Here is a 9,335-nt window from a genome sequence, read left to right as displayed (position 1 = left end):
ATTTCTTACAGAGTCAATGTCTATAGACACTGGTGACCATTTACCACCAGGTGGTCTATCTGCCCATCCACCTTCCTATTTTGTAAAAAACAACATAGAGTAGTTATGACTATGACTTATTCCCACATGCCCCTCAATTTTTTTTATTTATAAAATGGACCACCACATTAAGTGGTGACCATCACCACATTAAGTGGTGACCACCTTTACTCGTAGACTGGTAGAATAATCTAGTAATTTCATATTCATGTAGGAATAAAAAATATTGTTATCGCTTAAAATAAAAATAAAATCGAAGTTTCTAAATTACTTTTCGGTCAATTTTATTTTGTTGCATGATTGTTATGTAAACAACAAATAACTACCATACGAGTACTTAATAAGGATAATTTATTCTGGGTACACATTAAGCTTCTTGAATTAATTAGGCTATCGGATATGTTAATGACTGTCATTAAGACTTAACGATGTAACACTGGCTGACAAGCTGATAAGAGGAAATTACAAACATAATGGACATCATCTTAGGATTCATAGTTGGCGCACTAGAAGTATACTGAGTTCTTAATGCCACTTAAATTCGCAATGTTCTTCGCTTAAGTATTCGCTCTACACTTCTGTTGCCTTTTTTTATTATCACGCAGTGGAAACCTTCAGAAAGGTACCCAGCTCCCATGGGGGGGGGAACTGGGTTATGTGGGATTCTGATCCACTAAAACCACTGCGATGGCCGTCCTCGGCAAGGATCGGAGAGGCTGCGGGATCGTGTTGAAATAACGCATCCGCGGCCTCTCCCGTGCTTTGTTTTTTTTCCCGCTCGTGGCTCGGCGGAGCTCTCCTCAGGGGGCAAAGGTAATCCCGCAACCCCGCACTCCTCGCTAGTGCGTCCGACACTTTTGTTGCCTGGTTTATAAAAAACAAGAACAAAAAATTCAGGCTTGTCACGTCAACAGTTTAAGACTGAAACTGAATATTTCTGTTACTTTTATAGTAAAACTAGCTTATCTTCCCAAAAATGTTATGGATAGGATTTGCGTAAAGTCCGTTCTCAGTGAGCGTCTACGTTTGAGAAGGAGTACGGTAACAAATTTCTAGTCCATCGGTCGCATAGCTTAAGAGATCTCGTGATGAGTGGTATTTTGCTTATACAGGCTTATACAGATTGTATACTAAAGCCTTCTCCGAAAACCCAATGCATTTTCCAATATAAGTCTTATGTATACTGGTTTAAGAGTTTCTACAGTTCGACGAAATAATAGACTTCTCATATATCAATAAAATTACTTTATCTGCTAAAGATTTGTTATATAAATAACAAGTAAGTATGTGTGTTGCAATTATGTAAGTAACTCTTGTAATACGCTCAAAGAACCCCCTAATCACCACTTTGTCTCAATGTTACTTTCCAAGCTCAGAGTGGTCTTAGAAATTACAGTTTACTATGGATGAACGCAAACTCGGTTGTTTGTGATGCATTATTCAACAGAATCTTAACTATAGCGAGTAAACGGCTAGATGACCTGTCTTAGTTTGTTCAATTTTCAATCGCTCTATCAGTTCTATCTTGTCAATATATATTGTAACAAAATAGCGTGAAGAAAAAATAAAGCAAATGTTACAAGTTCTTTAAAAATATTTCTTACATCAAATGAGATAATTGTGTGCGTAAATAATAAAATACTTTTAAAATACCGTAAGTATATGATATGATCGTAGGTTCAAGCCCGGGCAAGCACCACTTCATGTGCTTAATTTCTGTTTATAATTCATTTCGTGCTTGACGGGGAAAGAAAACATCGTGAGGAAACCTGCACGTGTCTAATTTCATTTAAATTCTGCCACACGTGTATTCCACCAACCCGCATTGGAGCAGCGTGGTGGAATAAGCTCTAAACCTTCTTTTAAAAAAGGGAGAGGAGGCCTTAGCCCAGCAGTGGGACATTCACAGGCAGTTACTGTACTGTAAGTTTCTTTACTGCCTATGTATAGTTATAAATTTGGTTTGAAATTTTTAATTTATAAGATTCAACATATCTAAGTTGACTATATAGTCAATTACCTACATAATATGTGCGTTTTATATCGAAAAATAAATAAAATTATAGTATCGCTTATCAATATTGAAGGAGAATTTTTATCTCTTCTTTTCTAGTTATATTAAGATTATATGAGGTAATTTTTAATGATTACCGACTAATTTATAACCTTGAAATGGTTCCATATTTTTTTCTTTTTTATATTATTGATTGAAATAGACCCTGACGTATTTCAAATAATAAAGTTGGCTGAGTATCGAAAGTGCATCGAAGGAGGCTTATGCGATGACTTTAAACTAGTTCAGCGATAAGCGCTGTTCGCATTTGCTTCAGCCCTCTGAATTATTCAGCGAGATGATCCTTTCACAGTGAACTTTAAAGTAGCCTATTCTTCAATAGTATATAAAAATATCTATCATCTTCCGTTGAAAGGTTTCTTGATATTATTTTCAGTGTAATCTGATATTAACCATATTTTGTTTATTTGTGAATTGCTTTTAATATTAAAGCATGAGCTGTTGGTTACGTGAAAAAATATTTTATTTATTATATTATATATATAATTATATTATTATATAAATAAAAAATATTTTATTTATTTAGGATCACCAACATGACATACATTAATAATTACAAATTAAAAGCTTATAAATCAATACGTCTAAGGGCAAAAGTTGTCATACTCATAGGTAACCATGACATGCAAAAATGACACTAAGACTATTTGGAAGTATAAAATGAAGTATAAGTAAATATTATATTTTATACTAAAGTGTTTCCTATTGTCAGGTTTTTATTCCATCTTAATGTTATTTTCACGTGAAGGAATATGTAGATGCCACTGTCTTTCGTGTCTCGTGTTAATAATGATAAATGTTGCTTTATTCAATATAAACTAGGAATTGAATGAATCCGTTTGTTACCATAATACTTTAATTTACTACGTCTAAAGGGTAACAGAGTTTGTATTTCTCGTACTAAAAGTTTTGAATTAAGTAGTTTCGCAAACATGTTGATGTTTACATAATGTTTAACATCCACAGTTTCATTACTACTTGTGCAAACTTGACATAACTACAATAATCTGTTCGTAGCTTTTTGTTTATATCTGATATTTACGTTAGACAAACATAGGTATTTTTAAAAGGACATTCAACACTAAATATTTCAATGAATTATATAAACAGTAAAAAATCTAATATACACACTGCAATCAATACAATCAAAGCAAAATTTTACGTATTACCTCGGTTACATATAAAACATTTATATAAAGATAATTAGTATTAATTTACTGAAATAACTTGAATTAATATAAATTTGAATGTAAAGTAAGCTTCTATAATTCATTCAATGCTTATTTCTTTCATTCTCAATTCCAGTTACCATCATTTATTAATAAATAAACCCTTCACACGATTTTTACTTGAACACACAGTAACGAGAGTATAGATGATAAAAAAACGCAGTTATACGGGTTGATGAACACTCATACATTATACATTTATCATATATGTCGTGAACGGGAATTAAACCCGAGTTACCGTAGTAAATACTATTGCTTTAATTGGTTATTATTATAACTGTTTTATTAATTATTCTCATCACATTGTTATTTAATAATAATTGGAATTAATACAATCTGTCCGTGAAAACATTTTACATTTTTTTAATTTTGCATTTTATCAGACGCTTGTTGCATTTTTGCTCGAAATTTTCAATTTGTATTCAGACATATAATTTTAAGCTTCGCTGTTTCAATGTCAATATAAGCTGCTCATTGCTGCAGACATCATTATCAATTTATTTTAACACGAGTTTGTGCTCAAGAGATAAAAACGAATAATTAAATTAATTTATCACAGTTGTTATTTGAATAACATTATAATTAATTTTATGCAAATAATGTATATTAATGTTTGAAAGATAAGGGCTTAGACCGTCATCCGCAATGATGCTACATTGTCGATTGTTAAAGGAAATCTGAATCGTGTACTCGTGAGTTTTCTCATTATGTCTTTTTCCGCTAACTTTTTTTTTTAATATTCGCCGGGAGGGCAAATGACTCTACTCCACCTGATGGTAAGTGGTAGTAGAGTCCAAACGCGACGACGGCCAGTACAGACGGGAAAAACGTTCTGCACTAGCCGCCTTCGCCTTGCCGGCCCGCAAGATGCCTCTTCACGCCTCGTTTGAAGGAACCCGGGTTGTAAGAGGAGGGGAACACGTAACTACGAGATAAATTAAAAAATAAAACTGTTAATTACTTTATTTATTTGTATATTCCATAAATTCCCATATAATAGTCTTGTAAAATGTTAAATAATCCCGAATAGACTAGCAATTGCATTCGCTCATATTTACATACACAACATATGAATATTTAAGCATACACAAACACACACATCAAACACTAAACACGCGCGTACTGTAAAATTAAAGCGCGTATATAAAAAGAAAAGTAAATAAACAGCAAGTAAATGCCCAACTAGTTAAGGCCGAAAATAATTTTTTTTACGGTTGACAGAAAAAAAGTAAACTAAATGTTCACAGATAAAACACACAAATTCTTTATAATACCGCAAACAGTAAATCTGGGATATGTGAGAGATATCAATTTCACAAGCATTACTCTTGAATTATGTAATATCTATGCGTGACAGCTCCCAAATCTAAGAAAATTACATTTACCCTGTGAAATGCTCAATGGGTGAGTCAGTTAAATATAAATTGCAAGGATTTGACTCTATTTGGTTCTGGACGATGTTATGCCTTAGTCTAGAAGATGTCAATTAAGTTTTTAATTAGCATTAAACTTCCTTCCTTGAAACGTTATTTTTTAAATTTTTAATTTCGTTCCATTTGTAAATATGTCGTTTAAAGAAATTTTGAAACCTAGTTCTGAGTACTCTTAAATTTTAGTAAAAAGTTTCAAATAAAATATTTAAATTGCAAAAGTTGTAAGTCGAGTTTTAAATTTAAACAAACATTAATAATTTAAAAATTTAAATATTATTTGTGAAGTTTTGAAATTAAGGAGTTATGTAGTATTTTTAAATAACAGTCGTTATATATTACCTAATAGCTATCGTGTTTTTCTATAAATCCTATCTCGCATAATAGCTAGTTCCAGTTTCTGTTAGTTAATACTTCACTGGCATAAGTTTCATTTTTTGTATTAAACTTTTTAAGTATTACGTAATGTATTTTCAAATAACAATAAAAATACACAATTACATACTTTCTGATACATAGAAGTAAGTCATTAAAATGATCAAATATGGAAATATTTTTGTAAATATAGTTAGTTATAATTTCACTTTTGTTTTTGTCTATTATGATTTAACATACTTATGTGTTAAAATACATTTAGTAACGAAGTGGATGCCGGTGGGCACAAGTTTACTATTGAGTGAATACCTACGTGGAACTTACAAATAGAAAACAAAAAATAACAAACAACAGTCGTTGAATAACCAGTACAGTAATTTCACTTCTTGAACAAAACTCAACTATATGTTTGATGTATCGTCTATACATCAAAAGCCGTAACACGCTGGGTTCAAATCCAAGAAGTACTATTAATATATATATATTTTTTATTTTTTTATTAACAATGGTGTTATGCTCTTTGTGTACTGCGAATATTCTGGTAACTCAAAAGCATATCAGATGTTCGTCAACAAATTGCTCTAACCATTATCATCAAGAATGCGTGAAATATAATGAAACGACCGCGATTTCACGATCTAAGTGTATGTGTCCAGACTGCGATAAACACAATTTGATGGCGGAAGACAATAGTTTAAAACATAATACAAAGAAAAAGTCTCCTACTGGCTCCAATAAATCTCCGGATGCTTGTACTCTTAATACATCATCTATTCAGGATATGATTTTTGGTGAAATTCGTAGCTTAAGGAGTGAGATGAATGACAAATTTAAAGAGCAACAGGCATGTTTAAGTAAATTCGACTCATTTTTATGTAATCTCCGAAAGGATATCCAAGAACTTGGCACAAAAGTTTCTGAAATGCGTACTGAACTTGATGAGGTTACAAAGACTGTGAGTTTCTTATCGTAAGTCCATGACGATCAAGTGAATTTTTCATAAAGAAAATTCAAAGATGATTTCGAATGTTGTAGCTGAAAACAATACTCTGCGAACAAAACTACGTGAAATAACAGTGGAGCTCGCGGAAATAGAGCAGAGATCCCGAGACTCCAACATTGAACTTCAATGCGTACCAGAAAGCAAATCTGAAAATTTGTTTACCCACATTAAACAACTTGCAAGCACTGTGTCGTACCAATTAACAGATAAGGATGTGTTAAATTGCCATAGGGTTGCTAAATACAACTCGGGGAGCAAAAGACCTCGCAGCATTATTATAAAAATGATTAGCCCAAGAGTTCGTGACAATTTTCTAGCAGCTGTCAAATTATACAACCTTAAGAATAAAGATAGTAAGCTCAATTCAACACACCTTGGATTTGAAGTCAATCGGCCCATTTATGCGATAGAACATCTTTCGCCTGTGAATAAACAATTGCATGCAGCCACCAGGATAGTCGCAAAAGAGAAGAATTACGAGTTTGTTTGGATACGCAATGGGAAAATCTTCGTGCGCAAGAATATTAAGTCGGAGGCTAAAATAGTTAAGGATAAAGGCTTTTTACAAAATCTATAAACTTATTCATTTAATCAATGTAAAGCATGCGTATTTATGTTTTAATTCATTACAAAATTCAATTTAAGTATTTATTACCAAAATGCGAGAGGCTTAAGAACGAAGGTAGAAAATTTTCATTTATCCGTATTTTGCTAATGATTATGATATGATAATTTTGACCGAAACGTGGCTAAACGATACTGTATATGATTACGAAGTAATTGATCAGAGGTATAACATATTTAGGCGTGATAGATATTCCTCCTCATTTTCTTCTCACAAAAAAGATGGGGGCGGCGTAATGATTGCTGTCTCTAAGAAATTTGAAGTTACTCGAAAGTGTGATTGGGAGTCGGCGTGTGAGAACTTGTTTATTAGTTTGAAAATAAGATGGAGCAGCAGTATTCATATGTGTGTTGCCTACCTGCCACCACCTCTAGATGGGAATTATGTTGACACGTTTTTATATAACTTATCGCGTGTAGTAACGAAAGTAAACGAAAAGTCATCTATTATGTTGCTGGGGGATTTTAACTTAAGTGACGTATTGTGGGAGTATAATGCTGAATCTATTTTTCTATTACTATCGATTTCAGATGGTTACGTAGTAAATAGATTTGTAGACACCATTACATTCAATAATCTGTACCAATGTAACAGTGTTTTGAATGAAAATAATATAATAAAATATATAAAATATGGCAACGTTATGTCACTCAGTAAATTGTTCGTAGAAGAAGTCGACGTTTTGAGATGTCTTCAGTCTTTAAATACGAACAAATCACCCGGTCCTGATGGATTACCTCCATTATTTTTGAAAAAATGTGCAAAAAATTTGTATAAGCCCTTGAACACAATTTATAATAAGTCGTTAGAGACGGGCATATTCCTGTCTATGTGCAAAAAAGCTCATTTAATACCAATCCACAAAGGAGGTGATGTAGGTGATGTAACTGCAGATCGTCCTATATCATTACTATCTAATTGTGGTAAGATACTTGAGTCAATTGTGCATAGGGAAATACTAGGCCATACACGTAAATATATAAATTGTAATCAGCACGGCTTTTTAGCAGGTAGATCAACTGCATCAAATTTAGTGTCTTATGTATCGGTAATTGCAAATGCCTTAGATAAGAAAAAAGAGGTTCATTCAATATACACTGACTTCAGAAAAGCGTTTGATGTTGTGAACCACCGGTTATTATTGAAAAAAATTGAACACATGGGCATTCATGGTTCGTTATTGAGATGGGTTGAGTCTTATCTACAAAAACGTTCACAATTAGTTAATATTTGTGGTTTTAAGTCCGCAGAAATTGAGGTAGCTTCAGGAGTCCCTCAAGGATCACATTAAAGCCCTTTTCTTTTTTAATATTCGTAAATGATTTATGTATTAATATAAAATCGAACTTCAAATTTTATTCTGATGACTTGAAAATTTATCGCGTTATAAATAATGATTTAGATAAGCTAATATTGCAAACGGATATAAACTATATTTATGATTGGTGCCACTCAAATCAAATGTACCTCAACCCCTCAAAATGTTTTTATATAAAATTTGCTCGCAAGATTATTTCTGATAAGGTGACATATTATATCAATAATAATTCAACTATCCAAGAAGTAATGAGCATACGTGATCTTGGCGTTATACTTGATAGTTCACTAAGCTTTAGGCTACATCTAGATCATATAATAAAAAAAGCGTCTCGCAAAACTATCTGGATTTATTAATAGACAGTTAAAGATATTTAAGCAATCGAGTGTTTCTATTCTTATATTTAATACCTTAGTTCGAAATATCCTGGAGTGTAGTGTGGAGCCCTTGCTATCAGGTACACATAAATAGTCTTGAATGTGTTCAAAAGAGATTTTTATATCACCTTTCTTACACCGATAATAAATGTCTCGAACTGAAATCGTATGCACAGAGACTGAATTTTTACAGAGCAAGCTCACTTTACACTCGAAGAACAATAAATGATATCATCTTTCTATACAAGCTAATTCATGGACTCATTGACTCGTCCGATATCCTGCAATGCATACAGTTTTCCATTCCTCGCCCAAATAGTCGCATGCGATATTGTATGACCTTTTGTCTTCCTACCTCTAAAGCAAATGTACTTAGCCACTCGCCCTTATACCGCATGTGTTTCTCTTGTAATAGTATTCGTTTTAATTATGATATTTTTACCGACAGTTCTATAGCCTCATTGAAAAAAAGTTTAAAAAAACTGTTTCGATAGATAAATTATTTAGCTATTAAAAAACTTTTAAGCTTAGGTCTTTGTTGCTGTCACAGACTAGACGCTTTTTTCGCTCTTAATCAAAAATGCATGTCGTGTCTACATCAAAAGAAATGTAATCATTTGAATTTTTTGATCGTCATTTTGTTTTGTAGACCTATGAACATAAAATTAAAAAAAAAAAACATTTTTAGTCTCTTTCTACATTATAACTTATTTTCATTTATATATAACTAACGAAATCAGTACGTAAAGAAATCTAATAAGTTGTTTTATCTACTAATAAATTGTCGTATTGATTTGAATCTTTGCTAGTAAATGTAATTTGGTGGGGCGCTGTTAAGTGGGCTGCAAAAGGCCTCCAGTAAGCT

Source organism: Nymphalis io, chromosome 14 (assembly GCF_905147045.1).
Source record: "Nymphalis io chromosome 14, ilAglIoxx1.1, whole genome shotgun sequence".
Classification (NCBI taxonomy): Eukaryota; Metazoa; Arthropoda; class Insecta; order Lepidoptera; family Nymphalidae; genus Nymphalis; species Nymphalis io.
This window is presented reverse-complemented; position numbering follows the sequence as displayed.